Below are 17,017 nucleotides of genomic sequence, written 5' to 3' on the forward strand. Positions count from 1 at the left end.
TTTGGGACTTGTCACTGCCCCAGGTTGCTTGTGACCACGATGCCACTTCCCCCCAGACATCACAGAATGGTTTGGGTTGGAAAGGACCTTAAGATCATCTAGTTCCAACCCCCTGCCATGGTAACATCACAATAACATCAGTCACCAGAGCTTACAAGCCTGGCCAAATGCCCACAGCAGATATGTACAGACATTGATTGCCACGATGGCAATAACAAGTCATTAAGATTAACACAAGACTATGCTTCAATTTTTGTTATTTTAAATAAATATTTTCAAGGTCTTTGCTCAGTTTCAAAGCATTCACACATTCATCATCACTCTCTTTGAACCAAGTGATAATAAAAGGGTTTAAGTTCGGAGGGAAAAGGTGTTACTGTTGACAGCTCATTGCATGCTTCTGCTCAACAGAAGTACTGTGTGCTGGTACCTGCAGCTGGGTCAGCGTCCTCACCATTGCCTTCCTGCAGGACAGCATGGGCTCACTCTCAAAAGCTGTCTGTACGTGCAGTGGGACACATTCATGCCAGGGGAGATGTCACTTCATCAGGAGAAATGATGCTGATGAAGCTGTGGGGGGGTTTAACCTATTTCAGGAACCAAAAATCCCTCTACATCCCGAGTGCCTGAGCAGTTAGTACAGTCGTGTGCAGCGAAAGGGTAAATGTTATCAATCTGGCTTTACAAATGATGTAAAAACCCAGAGGAAGCCAAATTAAAGCTTCTCTAACTTAAGAGCTAAAGAACCCTCCAGTGCCAAGGAGGAGGATTCTGGCCACGTAAGGCCAGGGGAGTATTTCCTTTGTGAACTTGCTGCCAGTGGAAAGCTGGTGAAGGATTTTCTGAGCCAGTTCTTCCTATTGCAGCATGTGGAACATGCTGGGCGGGGGGGAGAAAAGAAAGAAGAAAGAAGGAAAAGAAAGGGAAAAAGAAGTGTGGCAGAGCAGTTTATAATACCTCAACTAGGATGTGCTGTAAGCAATACATATGCTCATAGTAGTAAAACACAGCTGATTTCCAAACACTCTCGCCCTGGATACCTGCAGGGAGAACCCAAGCTCGCTGCCATTCCAGCCCCAGCTTGCATACTTGGGATTTGTAAATGCAAACGGAGCCCTTAACTTCCCAAAAGCTTTTTCCTGTTTCTATTTTAAACTAAAAAGAGCCACTCGGAACTTGCCATCAATCTCTGCAGGCTCAGGGCACCTGAAGCACCAGCATAAAATGTTGTGTTTGTGATCTGCTGCAAGTTTGCTGCCTGCATCTGTAATGTGAGAAAGCCATAGGAAGTACAAAGAAGCAATTGCCATTGCTCAGGACTGACCCTGCATTAGTGTAGGTGACATTTGCAGTGCTTTACACTGTTCCCAGCTTGCTCCCACAACTGCCAGTGGGAATTTCCCTTGCTTCCTTTGGGAAACCAGCCCCAGACATAATCCACCTGATCGTAAAGAAGTTCTTCTCAATATCCAAGCTCAGCTGTATTTTTTCCTTAATTTTACCTTGCCCATCTTCATTGTGCTTTTTTCCTGATTTTTAATTACTCCTTTATTAGTTTGATATTTAATGCTCTCCCTCTCACTGATCATAGAATCCCAGCCTGGTTTGGGCTGGAAGGGACCTTAAAGCTCCTCCAGCTCCAACCCCTGCCACAGGCAGGGACCCCTTCCACTAGAGCAGCTTGCTGACCACCAAAAGAAAATGCAAGAGGCCCTGATCCTCAGTGGAAGTTACATTCAGAAAACCCCAAAATGAACAAAATTGATGAATGAGAGAATTCTGTACATCGCCAGCAGGATAAACAACCCCCACCCCTCCCCTGCTGGACAATTACCCTTCTTGCCCAACAGCAAAACCTGCCTTGATTCTATGATCTTGAGAGTCCGGATGCAGTGATGTGACAAGAAGTTTGGAGGCTGGGGACCCAAATGCACCTTTAAACCCAGAGCGGCTGCAGAGCAGTTTCTCGAAGGCAGGCCACGCAGTGTGAAGCAGCTCAGTCCAGCTGGCTGAGTGATCCATACAGCTGTGGCTTCCCTCAGCTCTTCAATAAAATATTAGGGTGTGTTTCCATTGTTTGCTCGCTGTCATCAGCCCATCCTTCAGCTGACGGAGGTTAAAGGCTATGGAGATTCCTGGGACAGCTGTTTGGTAATTGTCACAGCCAGTTCCTTGGTAACCCACAATCTCAGGAGGTAGATTCTTGGTTGCTAAGCGATAAATTCAGGTAAAAGAACCTTTTCCTGGGTTTTATTACAACAACAGGCTCCAACTGTAGAGTCTGGAGCTGTTTCCTTTTCTTTTCCTTTCTAATTCCCAGGGATGGGATTTAAAATTATTGCTGAATAACTTTCCTGGGCTCTGAGGCAGCGTTCAGCACGGATTAAATGAAGTGGCACTATATTCTGCTCCTATTAAACTGCATAAACCCACAACAGACATCCTGCAGCGTGATGCAGCGCGTGTAGTTAATTTGCTGGGTGTAAGAGAGGCACTCCCACAAGAACAGGCTGAGTTAAACAGGCCTTCCTGCAGAAAGGACTCTGTGTTCCTCTTTCCTTCCCTTTTCCAGTTTGGGATCTCATTCCCATCTTTAGGAAAGTGCAGCATACAGGTTTGAGCTGAGCCAGATGCTCTTGTGACTAACGCTTGCTAAGCAAAGCAAAGACCTTGCTGCCCTTGGCAGCATCAGAGGGGTCAAACCTCCACATGTTCCCTAGCAATTTTTCCCACATGTGTGTCACAAGCAGGAGCTCTCAAACATCCTCCCAGCTTCAGTGCCAGCTCTCGGTGTTTCTTAATGTCCCCACCTATGAAACAGAGATACTGGCAAGCCTTTTTAACATCACAACCTTATTTATGAAGGCTTTTGAGGATGAAAACCTGCTCTTACCCAATCTGCTGATGTTTCATTAGCAGAGCTACAGTTGTGCTCAGTGGGGATGGCAAGTGGTGGGTGAGAGCGAGATGGGGTTAACTTGTCCCTGCTGTCAGCAGCTCATCCTCACGGTCCATGTGTGACTCCAGCATGGGCTGGCTCCCAGGGCAGGCTGAGGGCTCTCTGTCATGGGGAAAAGGGCAGCTGCTCTGCCCTCACTGCTCAGGGGATGGTTAAGGTCCCTGCCTGCCCCAGCTCCATCTTTCACAAACAGGCTTTGCTGCTCTGTTCTTCTCACGTGTGCTTGCCACAAGGATATTATTATTGGTTGCTCCAGGAAAAAAAGCCCTTCTACCTCTTGTCTTTGTTATTAGTTCTCATGTCCATCTTCAAGGAAATTAATAAAGCAACACTTGCCTTCCTCCAAAAGAGAGATGCAGGCAGAAGTTGGCAGTATTGGCTACACTAACCACAGCTTGCTAGTACAAAGCAGGTCAGAAAAGGGTTGTGATTAGGGTTTGGCTGCTGGGTGCACAACGATGGTGCAGCATGGGCTTTAGGAGCATGGTGCAGATGTCCACAAGATTTGTGCAGCCATTTACATGCGTCTACCAGCAAAGCACCAGCCTCCACCAAAGACAGCGGTGACAGTCCAGGGAGTAGCTGACTTCCCTTTCTGGGGCTGTCTGACCAGTGGGAAGAAACATAGAACCACAGAATGGCTGAGGTTGGAAGGGACCTTAAAGCTCATCCAGCCCCAACCCCTGCCATGGGCAGGGACCCCTTCCACTAGAGCAGCTTGCTCCAAGCCCCTGTGTCCAACCTGGCCTTGAACACTGCCAGGGATGGGGCAGCCACAGCTTCTCTGGGCACCCTGGGCCAGCGCCTCAGCACCCTCCCAGGGAAGAGCTTCTGCCTAAGAGCTCATCTCAGTCTCCCCTCTGGCAGGTTCAAGCCATTCCCCTTGGCCTGTCCCTATAGGCCCTTGTCCAAAGCCCCTCTCCGGGTTTCCTGCAGACCCTCTTTAAGTACTGGAAGGCTTTTATAAGGTCTCCCGAGAGCCTTCTCTTCTCCAGGCTGACCCAGCCCAGCTCTCTCAGCCTGGCTCCACAAAATCCAATCATACTTTTTGTAACTGCCCATCTCCCTGCAGAGCAGCAGGCATGGCCTCTGCTCTAATATCTGAAGGAGGATGATGTGTTGGTCCATGCTGTTGATAATCCACTTTCTTCTGGAAAACCCTGGCAACACTGAGATGGTTTCCCAGACACTGGAAGGACTGCTGCAGGACTCTCGAGTGACTCATGTTCCTTTCTAGGACTAAGGTGTTCTGACCCTCACACAATAACCTCTGATATGGGAACAATTAAGCTTTCCAGAGTTAGCACTCTGACATCAGGAACTTTCAGGCAGTATTTCTGCAGCCAGTTCTGCTATAAATCCCCAGTGAATGAGACCAGCTCTTGCCTCGCTGTCAGACTGCCCTTTTCCCTTGACAAGTGAACTCCTCAAGCCATACTAAAAAGCTACTTCAGCCAGTACCTGAGTCAGCACCGTGGGGACCAGTGTGATGCACGTGTGCCGGCTACACTGAGCGCAGCATCCATCCTTCCACACAAAAGACGGGCAGCAAACACAGTGCAGCATCTCAAAGGAAAGGAAAACCACAGAATGGTGATGGTGAGGAACAGGTAACCTGTTTCTCTGTTGTATGTGTGCAGTGTCTGCCAGGCTTCCAACCAAAACACCCTGAGCTGTGATGCAAATACACCTTGCTTCAGGAGGAGCACAGACTACAGCAGAACTGCTTTAACCTAGGTAGGCCAACTGCCTTGTGAAAGCCCAGAGCTCAGCCTGGGTGGCTGCAGTAGAACATGTACAAGGAACCATGCCCCTACAGAAGATGAGTCCTAAAAGCCTGGGAAAAGCTTGGGATGAATTCTGAAAGCATTTTGTGTCCTGACACTCTGTAAGAAACCAATGAAAGACACTTGGCAGTATTCAAATTTAGACTAGCTTTTCTTTAGTATTTCTTCTTTGTGTTATAACCACTGAACTGCTGGTGCTCGGCTGATAAAGGATACCTCACTTAGCCAAATGACCCTCCCTTTTTACTACTAAAGGGTAAAGGAGTGAACTTAGATCAGAAAATTGGTTTGAATGAGTAATACAGAGACACATAACGAACCCTTCTATACATAGTCACTGTCACAAAGATTACAGAAGGAGGGTTCTCATTCCAATTACTACCAAAGTTACCATCAAATAGAATGAAGAGCTGGCCTGTGTGCATACAAAAGCAGTAGGAAAGTTATGCTTTACAGCGAGACAAAAGGCCCAGTTTTCAGTGATACATTCCTGGGGAAGCCAGCAGCTCATTTGCTGATGGCATAACAAAAAGGACAGAAATGATTTTGAATCCGAAATTCATGTTTCCACTGGTCTTACTTGATTTCTTTATTTTTCAATTGCATATTCCAATCAGCTGTAACACTCATCTGGAGGAAGAAAGCGCATTACAAATTATCCTTACTGATCATTTTAGCTTTGTGCTCAATTTCTATAGCCCCAGGAACACGACAGCTCTAAAGCTGTATTTCTGTTTAAGGTGTTTGAGCTGCATGCAGGCAGCAGATAGAAAATGTCACCTGCTCTGGATGTGCAATTGGCAGAAGTCAGGTGCAATGACTTCAATGGAGTGCCCACAGCACCTGGTGGCACACTGGAGCCTAAAGATAGTGGAGGTGAAAGGAAGAGTGGGCAGCGGCTTTCAAATGCAATAAACCAGCACAGAAGCAAAACACAGTGATTGGGAATGGCACAGGGTGGGCATGGGTCACATTTTGCATTATAGGCATTAAAGAAAATACACACACATTTCAATACATCTCATTTAACAGTGTTAACAGATCTGATTAAATATAGTCATATTCTACAGCCACCTATAAACCACCATCCTGAGCCATTCCACCTCCTCTGCAAAATGGGGGAAAGTAACAGTATTGACACATTGACATATTGATTCTATGATCAAAAAAAAAGGGAGAATACTGGCTTCTGTGTAACCTGAAGCTGATCCAGCACCTACAGAGTCAATGAAAACATTCCTGTTGACTCCAGTGTGCTTTGGATCAGGCTTTTAGTAAGAGAGAGTCTTATACCAGGGAATCCTCTATTACTGAAGGAGAACAGCTCAAACCCTGCCTCACCACCTCATCTTCCTATTCCTTAGAAACACTTTTTTGAGGAAACAAGGTGTCATCTTTTGTGAGACATTTCCAGGCAGCTTTGAATGCTGAGGAAAATTACCTGGATGCAGCAATCACACTGCTAAGGGGACAGTAAACATGTTTCAAAAGGCCACGAAGACCTACCTCAAGAATTAAGCACAATATTCCAGCTCTGTGCTATGCAGGAGGGAAACAAATGTCCATTTTCCTCAGCGTGTCACCCTCCTGTGCTTCAGATTCATTCCTGCCCTTGAAATGGCATTATTTTCACGTTATTCTTTGGCTTTTTGTTCCGGTTTCAAACCTAATTAAACTTGGAATAATTAAGCAATGCCTCCCTCAGAACAGCCAGGCCCTGCTTCTGTTTGCTTATTCTCCTGCTGCTTAGCCCATAAGCCTACCTAACGCAGTAGTGATTTAACAAGCCCCGACTTTTTGGGACACAGTAGAGTGGAACAGAGAAGGGGAAGATTTTTCAGCCTCACAAACCTTACAGCAGCACCCTCCTGCCTTGTCATTTCTGTACCTTGACAAGATCTCCAGCAAGAAAATTTTTGCATTTTCAGCCTCACAAAAACCATGGGTTCTCCAGCAATGAGGCAACGGAAAAAATCAATACTTGCCATGTACCATGTAACCAATAGAATAAGGGCAATGATTTATGTATGGATGGATGCAGACTGAATCAGCTGGGGCCTCAAACAGAGGGAGAGAGAGAGAAGGAGAGAGAAAGAGGTGTGGGGGTGAGCTGGACTGCAGTGATTATTCCTACACTATGGCCAGATATTCTTTTTCTTCTGCAGCAATAATCCCCTTCTCTAGCACTGCAGGACATAGAGGAAGGACTTGCAATGTGTGGAATTATCTGATGGACCAGCTTTTCTCTTTTTGCCTCAGAATAATGATGCTATGTTGAATATTAAGGTACAGTAAAAATAAAGAAGAATGTGGTCTGCAGTCCTTCAGTCTTCCAGCTACCTCCACCCTAATAAAGACCAAGCCAGTGGGTCAACAAGAACTAGTTTAAAGAGAGTCAAATTATCAACAGGATAAAACTGTACCATCACTGCTTCCTGACAAGAAAAAGCAGGAAGGGCTTACTGAAGAGAACTACTGTGTACCCCAGGAGTTTCTGCTGAGGATATAGTTGTGTAAATTGGATTACCAGGGATACAGCACTATAAGGTATTTAATGACTGTGGTAACTTTTAGGATATCTAATGCTGCTGTTGATTTAAAATCAAAACCTTCAAACTAAAAGATTTACTTATGTGTCTGTGTGATGCAGCTACCAATAAACACTTATCCAAACTATTTTCGATGCTTTACTGCTGTACTGTTAATGAATATCTAGTAAAATGACTTTGAAGTGACAGTAATGTGCTACAGAAATGTCAGATGATTTTATTAAAAACACCTCCTGTCTAGTTTAAAATAACCTGTACACATTTTGCAAGGCTTTGGCTGTTCTGACTGTATTTACATTTCTGAGAATCAGACGTTCATTCAGTACTTTCAATATTGCACTTTGCTGAGAAGTAATCTTGTTATAATTAATATTTCTGCTGCAATTACCACCGATGACCGAATCGATTCTCTTTTCTTTCTATAACATTTGGACAACATTTAACCCGTGGGATTGTCAGTTTTCCTCTTGGAAGGCATAACATTTTTAGATAATGCTATAGAACAATAGGAGGCCACTAGTTAAATACACCAGTTCTGCAACGTGAGATCAATTAAAGCTTTAAGACTCGTGCTATGTTTAAAAGCTTTGTGTTTTATAGATGTCTGTGAATGTATGAGGTCAGAATAACACAGAAATCATTCCATTTCTGACTTCCCCCAATGTATGTCTGATAATGCGCTGGTGAGGTTAATCAGTAGCTACCAAATTGCATGTGGATGCTTTATGGTGAAAATAACAACGAACATACAAAGCCAATATTTAACTGCAGTATAAATAGGGGCTTGCTTTCTAAAGAATGTCACTGTATGTCACCAGACTTTGCACCTGAATTTACATTTCTGACTATTCTGCTTTGATATTCCCTCCCTAGTTCTTTCACATAAGTTATACTGTGCCTAGCAGAACATACACTTGTATGGACATATCAAAATAACAGTAATGCAGCAAAATAATACACTAGAAATAGAGTTTTTATTTCATTTCCCATTCAGTTGGCAATGGCAGACAATATATTTCAGAGAATGAAAGTGTGGAACCCGTTATAAAGCAGAATAACTACATACAGCTCGCTCCGAATTCAGTCAGAAAATTCTTCTTGTGGCAAACCTGAACAACAAGAACAACCAAAGGGTCCTACACCCCTCAGTCCTTTGTCTTTATGAATCCCACAAATTAAAATCTTAATAAATTAAAATACTTAAGGCTTTAGAATTATGTTAAGCTAAAAGGGGAAGAGATGCAGCCCATGTACCAACTAAAGCACGACAGAACACAGTCCACAAGTGAAGATGCCTTAACAACTTCTAACGTAGAAATAATATGATTTAAGGGGGTTTCTCAAACTCCTCCAAGCACTGAGGACAGAGGAGGTTATCAAGAGGCTTACCTCTGAGCAACAACTGTAATTCTTCTCCTCCTGTTTTTTCTCTCTCTTTATTCAACAGAGCAACAGAAACTCCATGGATGATGATGACTTTCTTGACTTTTGTTGTGAGCTTCAGCCAGAATCCATGGACCTACGGCATTTGGAAATGGAGAGGGAATACCATGAAAACCTTGGCAACAGCAGAAGGGAAAAGGTGGGAAGATCAACAGAACAGGTACCAGCTCTCCACAGCACCACGACCAGGTGAGTTACACCAGCAAACAATGCTTCAGAGCCAGGGAGATGTAAATCATTGCTGAAAATGAACGGAAGCATGCTGTCTTCATGCTGGACCTACACTGCTTTGGTAACTTGAAATACAAGCTCAGGTAGCTAAAGAAATCTGCCCAAGGCTTTGGTCAGTTACAATTCACAGTTGTACATGTATATAGAGCAGACAGTTCACTTTAAAGCGACAGACAAGTTTATGGTTTATAAACCAAGGGCAGGGTGCACTATCACTAGTGCAACTCTGCACCCAGACGTAGTGTACTCTGTGCTCAAAATGTCAAGTGGCAAAGGAATTTTAAAAGCGGAATAATGTTGTTACAATTAGGAAAAATGAAGAAAATGACCGTATTTGCAATACAGAAAATGATTTTAATGTCCAAGTCTTTCTGATGTACAAATCAGTGTTTGTTTCTACCAGCTTACTATGTTCTCAAGTTACCATTTGAAACTAAAGTTGACGAGTCCTCTCAGGGTGAAAACCCAGAGCTGCATTAATAAAAGCTGACAATAAAAATATTGGAGAGGAAAAAATATCTCATTTACCATTGTAAAAGAAGGAGAAGACTTTAATACCATGTTTACTGCAACTCATTTCCTTTGCATGCTTTCAGCTTTGATTAGAAGAAACGCACAGTCAGGGCACAGGCTTGCTCCCATTTACACCAACAGTGAGATTATCAGTAATACTTTCAAAGGATTTCACTTGATACCTTCTTAGCATTTTGAAAACTTGTGCTTTGGCAACAAGACCAGAAAAAGGAGGCTGGTGTTGTAACAAACATGTTAGTTTGAATTCATTTTCAATGCCAGGATGCATACGACTGTCTGTTAGTACAGAATCACAGAATGATGTCTTAAAACGAACGTGCTGAAATTGCTCCTTTCTCTTAAAATCAATACAATGATTTAAAATTGTTTAGAAGCCCCCATTGAAAACTTCTTCCTACATCAGTTACACCACTGTGATTTGTCACATGAATAAGGAAATGTCACAGAGTTTACCTGATTGAAATGCTTTATCGTGCCTTAGAAACTGCGACGCTGTCCATCAGCAATACGTATGGGTTTGATGTCTTCCCAGTCTTTGGCTTTGTGTGGTCAAAGAACCAGGGATATTTGTTAGGGTCTGCTAAACTGCTTGTGAAAATGTGCACACTGTCAGACCCAGCTGAAACTGCCACTGACTGGGGTAATGAACAGCACCAGCCTCAGCCTAATGCAGACCAAGGGGAGCAGCGGATTTAACCAAATGCGATGTGTATTGCGAGGTGTCAGATGGAATAAACAGCAAAAGAGGGGAAAAATTCAAACCAGAAAAGCATGGTAGAACCTGATTTGCAAAACACCAGCTACACAAAAGCAGCCCCCACTCTGCAGATAACCTGGTGATCTCTAGGCAAGGCCTCAGTGCTGTGAAAAGAAATGCGACAAGAAAAACGAAGCTTGTTATTTGCTATAGAACAAACCCAAAGTGCTTGTGATCAACACACTTGCTGACCAGTTGGAGAGCTGGTGGTTATCACCTGCAATTACTGGACCTGCATTTCTTCCTTGCTCCCGTTTCCCATACTTACAGTGTGCAATGTCTAATCGCTTCTTTTATCTCATGGAAACTATCCCAGCTCTGTCAACAGCTCCTGAATTTTTAACGCCGTACCCCCTTCCTCCCTCCCGCTTTTATTCCTCCTGAAATTTCCTGACCCCAGATCTTAAGATAGAGCAACTTCCATGGATTAAACAGTTCTATAGGAGCCACCTAATAAAACACTATTAATTGTAATAGATTTTTGTTTCTTCTTCCAATGATATTTCCATGGCAACATTTTCCCATTCTATTGTGGAGGGTGTTCTTCATTCCCAGAGCAGGTTAACCACAGGGCAGGAAGGGCAGGCTCTTGGTCAGCCTTTATTTTCTCTGGTCCTTCAACAAAGGTTAGTTGAGGTCATCAGAAGCCAAAGGGTAATTACTTTTCCTCAACAGGGTTAAAGTCACACAGATTGCTATTGAGACAACTGTATGGATGACCTTCAGGTTTTTATGCTCAATCTGCTTTGCTTTTAGCACAGCAAATGCTTGTAAGGATAACAGAGAGGGGGAAAGCCCAAAGAGCTCCACACCGGGTACATCTCCCCACTTTTCAGCTGCGCTGCTGAATATTAGTGCAATTCTTAATGAGAATGCAATTAGGTGAGCCCAAACCACAAAAGGGGTGAATAGTGATTAAACATGAAAGGTTTAGATAGTGATTAAACATGAAAGCTATCAATTGCCAGAAAGGACCTGTTCCATGATTTCTCTATTCAAGGAATTTTAATAATTTTCCTACTCAAATGTTTAGGAGAGCAAACACCCCCATGTTCTCTGTTTCACTAGCTTCAAATTCATCACTCGTGTCACCTGCTTCACTCAAAAGAATGAACTGGGATTGCAGGATTTAACTGGGGAAGACTTTAGTGCTTGGTGTGTCTGGCCTATCTCCTTCTTTAGGCTTCCTATGGAACAGTGTCAGCTCAGGAGGGTGGTGGAGATGGGGGAGAGAAAGCCAGACCTGAACTGCAGAGAAAGCCAGAGAGATGATTTGGGTAAAGAAGGATTTTACATGGATTTAAAGGAATAAAGCAGGCTGGTGGTATACCAGTGTCTCCAGCAGAATGTGCTTAGCTCTCACCCTACATAAAGAGTGGAAATGCACTCAAATTGTAAACCAGCTTACAACAGATAAAAAATCCCAATGTCTAAGAGCAAGAGCAACCTCAGCCAGTGGATCTGCACCACTGGTTTGAATCACCAGGCATCAGGCGGGGCCCTGGGGTGTTTGCTTGGTCTCTGGGTACATGGGCCACCCAGACCACTGGAAGCTGGTGTGCCCTGGTCCACAGCCCCTGCCCCAGCACTGATGGTCAGGCAGAGCTCTCTGCTCCTTCCACTGGAACCTGAACATCCCCTGTGGCTTCCTGGGCACCACTGATCTCATTACTAGAATTAACAGCACTGGGTTTACTTTTTGTGGTACACTTTTAAGTAAATATTACAATAATAACAGTCAATAATGCAAAGAAAGAGGGGTGAAATGGGGGGGGTGTCATCTTTCCCAGCCTTAGCTTTAGCCTCCTGTGTTCTGACTACTCTTTCCAAGCTCAGTGTTGACCAAAATAAATAAATAAATACTAAAAGGATCAGGTACTGATCATTAAGATGTCCATTATAAATCAGGGAAGTGCAGCTCAGCTGCTTGATTGATGGGTTACTTTGTAAACTCAGCAAAAGGTATAAATAATCACAATGCTGATAAATGACAAAGGGAAGATTTGGTAATCAATCAATTCAGATGGGGCTAAATGGAAGAATAATGCATCATTTATATTTGGCCATATTCTACAGTATGTAAATTATTGAATACTTGCTATACCACTACGACATCAAAGAGGTGGTAGACAAATAGACGATCATAAGACACAGCTCTCAGACTCTAGCCCTGTCACGCTGTTTAACCATCTGCACTACAGTGTGCTGGGGGCAAGCCAAAGGACCTCAGAAACTTTCTTCTCTCCAGTTCTTAACAAGGGCAGATCTTTCTTTGTTCAGAAGCTACGCTTTGCCAGATACAGCTACTGCTGTAATTCCTGTAGAGAAATCACATTAAAAAGCACTACAAATAATATCATTAAATTAAGGATAAATGCATTTATAAGGACTGTCCATCAAGAAAGAGCTTAAAACACAGGAATCTCAGAGTTAAAGGCCTATATATATTACATCCGTAACATGTATGTATAAGAGAACCAAACATGTTATGTTATGGAAAGCTGTTTTTAAAAGACACTATTAATATTAATTCCACTATGAAATGACTCTATGTGGCAACCAGATAGTTACAATGTGTTCTTAGCTCTGTAATCTTGCACTTCACTAAATTAATTAAGATTCTGAATTTGTTGGATTGTGACACTGGAAGAGTGTCATCCCAGACAGAACAAGGCACAGGTTTCACTAGCACCAGATTTCTAAGACGGAAATGCTTCCCCTTTCTATGTCATTCCTATTCCCATCAGTTACCAGCCTCCCTGCAGCCTGGGAAGCAGCAGTGGGTCTTTTTCCTGTAAGGAAATGAGGAATTTTCAACTATTTATGATCCAACATTCTGAATGTCCCAAATTCTCACTCTCACTCCAGTTATAAGTGTTCAGGACCCCTCTCCCTTCAAGCCAGCCTACGGGAGCTGATACAGAGCAGGACAGGCACAGGAGTCGTGAGCATCCTTCTGTCTTTCTGTCCTATCTGTCTGAAGAATCTGGGCTTTCAGGATAACATGTAACTATTCAGGGACAGACTGAAAGATCCAGGGAAGTTCTTGATCCCGCTGCCCTGGATTAATCTGCTTCCTCACGACTCCTAAGCAACGACAAGGACCACAAAGTGCTGACAAGGGCAGGCCAGAGAGCCAGGGAACATCTATTCACTACTTTTTCATCATTAGTTTAGACTATATCCTATCCAATATCATTCAGATAACATCCTTACAGCCAAATGCAGGCTTTCTGAGTTGGTACTGAATCACTAAAACCCACAGTGACGCAATGTACCTACAAGCACTTTTATAGATTTAAAAGAAATGGTAAAAAACACTACAAAAATAGGAATTTCAGCTGCCTTTTCCATTAGTAGATAGCAGGGTACCAGAGTCACTAGTGATTTGTGAGTGGTTATTTGGATTCACTTTGCATCTACAATGACTGAAAATGGCACAGCCTTGGAGAAGACAGACTGCACAGGCATTTGTTTGCTTTGCAATCATCCTCTTGGGTTTCTGTTGTTGTTTTATAACGAGCAGAGACTGCAAAACAGCATCTCTGAAAACCATCTGGTCTTCAGAAATGTGGACTTCTCTCCAAAGAACAGCCTGGATTTGTCACTCTGTATCTGTGCCCATGTAGCTCTAAAATTATACAGTGTTTAGGTGAAAAGAACAATTGGAAACCCCCGAATATTGAAGCTGTTTCCTGATGTTTTCTCCATTTCCCCTGCTTCTCCTGTAACACCTGCTCATGACCTCAGAGTGCAAGTATTTCCCAGGTGGGACACCTGAAGTGTAAAGCTCTTTCATGTCATCAGGCAGCAGAGACCTCGATGCTCAGAAGGCCTTGCACAAATGTGAAAACATTCTTCACAACACTGAATGCAAAAGAAATTATTCTTTCTATAACACAGAAGGAAAGAAGAAATCCTGCTGGGACAGTGTGTGTGTGTGTGTGTGTGTCAGGTGCCTTCCTGGTCTCTGTCTTATCCATGGCTACTGGAGAGGGACTCTTCATCAGGGATTATAGCGACAGGACAAGGGGTGATGGGTTCAAACTGAAATAGGGGAAGCTCAGGTTGGAGATAAGGCAGAAGCTCTCCCCTGTGAGGGTGCTGAGGTGCTGGCACAGGGTGCCCAGAGAAGCTGTGGCTGCCCCATCCCTGGCAGTGTTCAAGGCCAGGTTGGACACAGGGGCTTGGAGCAAGCTGCTCTAGTGGAAGGTGTCCCTGCCTGTGGCAGGGGCTGGAACTGAGTGATCTTAAGGTCCTTCCCAACCCAAACCACTCTATGATTATATGACTACTCTTAAACTCTCTCTTTTCCATTAGTTCTCTTGGGTGTGTTGACTTCCTTGTCACAAATTCTATAACCAACAGATATTATTAGGAATGATGCCTTATTCTGAATAAAATACCATAGAACAGGCCTTCCAAAAACTGAAGAGCAAAGCAAGTTTGCTTCTCCAGACTTGGGCTCTAAATGGCAGCTGGCCATGTAGAGGTAGAAGCCTGAAGTGAATCACTATAATCAGTACCAGAGGATCACCTTCCATACCATGCACCCAACAGCAATACACTTCTCTTAAGAGAGTATTAATGTATTTTAGTAAAAACTACTGTTGTGTGAGTCATACAAAGAGAAGTATATTCCAACTGAAGTGCTGCTGCTTTCAACCTGGGCTTTCAAAAAGCACATTTATGGTGCTCTCAGAGCAAAAGACGTGTTTTGTATCTCACAGCTCTTAATCTGCAATGCACAGCTCCATCTGCATCACCAGTGCAGGTGATTGCTGCTAGCACAGTGGAAAAAAACAGCTAGGAAACCTGGCTTGGAGCTAACGGAGAAACTGTGGCACCCAAAGTGTCATAAAGGAAAGGTAAATAGGTTTCCCAGATGGTAAGAGTGGAAAACGTGCAAATAAAGCAAGCTGACAAATTCACATTATCTCAGAAATAACCAATCTTCCCATTTAACAGTAAGACTTGGAAATATTCATAATGTGCCTTGGGATTGACTACTGCAGTCTCTGACTATCACAGGCTTGTGCCTAATGGAAAGGATGTTTGTTCCTGAACTTTCTCAGAGCTGACTTTTGCTTTTCCTGGCCTTTATCTGAGCACAGTGCAGATCAGAGAGGCCTAGGATTCCCACACGACACACACGGAGCCACAGGATACACTGCTCCTCTCTCATTCCCGCTTCATCCCTTCAAGGTCTATCCTATAGCCAACAGAGCTGTAGTGTCACAGGCTGGATAACTCCCTCTCACAACAGGCAAAGAAGAGATCACTGCTAGCCTCATAAGCTACCTTCTTATCTTGAAACCTTGTGCCACAAAGGCAGATAGATAGGGAGTGGACTGTGGGATCTGTGTGCTTATTTGACTGTCACCTGAAAAACCACATGCAGGAAAGCCCCATACCCTAGTACAGCAGTTATCTGTTCACCTATGACAGATATCTTCCTTCAGCTGCGACCCTCAGCATCTTGATTTTCTGTCAGCTTTAAATCCCAGCTCATTAGAAGAATCACTACTCCTCGTGATTCTTGACTTTCACAGTTTCTAATTAGCCTTCATAGTAGTCTATTACCCAAATGAATTGTGATATTCCACTTGGTACGTTACATGAAAACAACCGACATTCCCATTTCTCCTTAGCATCATTTACCTCACAGTACTGCTGTCCTGAGGGTAGCACATTTTAACTGCGCAGTTTAGTCATTCAAATGAAGAAAGGTGAAAGGAAACAAAGCCAGGCTGAATATTAACTCCAACTTTCCTTTCCAAAGTTATTCCTCCGATTAGGAGTCTTAATTGGGAAGATCTGTTCCCAAAGCCGTACTTCCTGAAGGTCTGTACATGAGATAGGCCCATGGGAACTGCCCACACAGCTTGGCACAGCCCTCACTCACGTGGCAGTGGTAACAAGAACAGTTCTCCAGTCCACACTGCAGATCTCTGCTCTCTATTCTGACTGCAGCAGCTGTGGGGTCATTCAAGCAGAACTCACCGAGAGGTAAGAGATGCACGAAGATGATCCCTAAGTTTAGAGGAAGTTACTTCCAGAGGGAAACTAAACTATGAAGTGTAGGATGATGAGGGCTGGCTTTCATTGCAGGAGATGAGTGAACGGGGTATTTCTTCCAACTAATGTAGGTTTCTGAATGTCATGGACCCCCCAGGTCCACATCTGTTCAGTAGCACAGCAGTTCACTGAAAACTCCAATATCTAACAGGTCACCTGTGGAACTGCTCAGTTATCCATGCTGGAAAACTGACAGCAGGCTTGAGTGTTATCTGGTTTGGAACAAAAGTCACTTTTGTCTCTTTTTGTGAGCTCAGCCTGAAGACCTGAGATTGACACACCACTGATCTTCCTCGAAATAGAGCACCAACAGCTTGTAGAGGGTGGTTCCCTTTAGCAACCATAACTTGAGCAACAAATCGTAACTATTGTTTCCTCCACCTTCATCCAGTGCAGCAGAAACAGTGTTCTTAATTTGAGATTCACAAGTTTAAGATCAACAAGCAAAATTTTAATCTCTTTGTTCATTTTACTGCATTATAACAACTCATTCAATTTGCATCACTGATGCAACCAAGGTACACTACAACTACTATCAGTAGTAATTACTAGACTGTGCAGTCTTACAGCCCCTGCACCCAATTTCAACAACATCAGGAAGCCTTTACTGGCCACTACCTGTAGCCTCTCCTAGGGACTGCAGCACATCAGCACAGCCAAACCAGTCAGACCAAACCTG

General features: G+C 43.7%; 1 long non-coding RNA gene across 1 annotated transcript in view; it reads right to left on the reverse strand.

The window, feature by feature from the left end:
* Positions 1 to 8,729: 8,729 nt before the first annotated feature.
* LOC130597369 (uncharacterized) overlaps positions 8,730 to 17,017 on the reverse strand; it is a 61,697-nt gene continuing 53,409 nt past the window's right edge. Inside the window, exon 3 of the long non-coding RNA XR_008971750.1 lies at positions 8,730 to 8,814. This is a non-coding gene — a long non-coding RNA (uncharacterized LOC130597369). The remainder of the gene's footprint in view (positions 8,815 to 17,017) is intronic.

Source organism: Pezoporus wallicus, unplaced genomic scaffold (assembly GCF_028554395.1).
Source record: "Pezoporus wallicus isolate ANWC-B61680 ecotype Strahan unplaced genomic scaffold, APGP_CSIRO_Pwel_v1 contig_6714, whole genome shotgun sequence".
NCBI lineage: Eukaryota > Metazoa > Chordata > Aves > Psittaciformes > Psittacidae > Pezoporus > Pezoporus wallicus.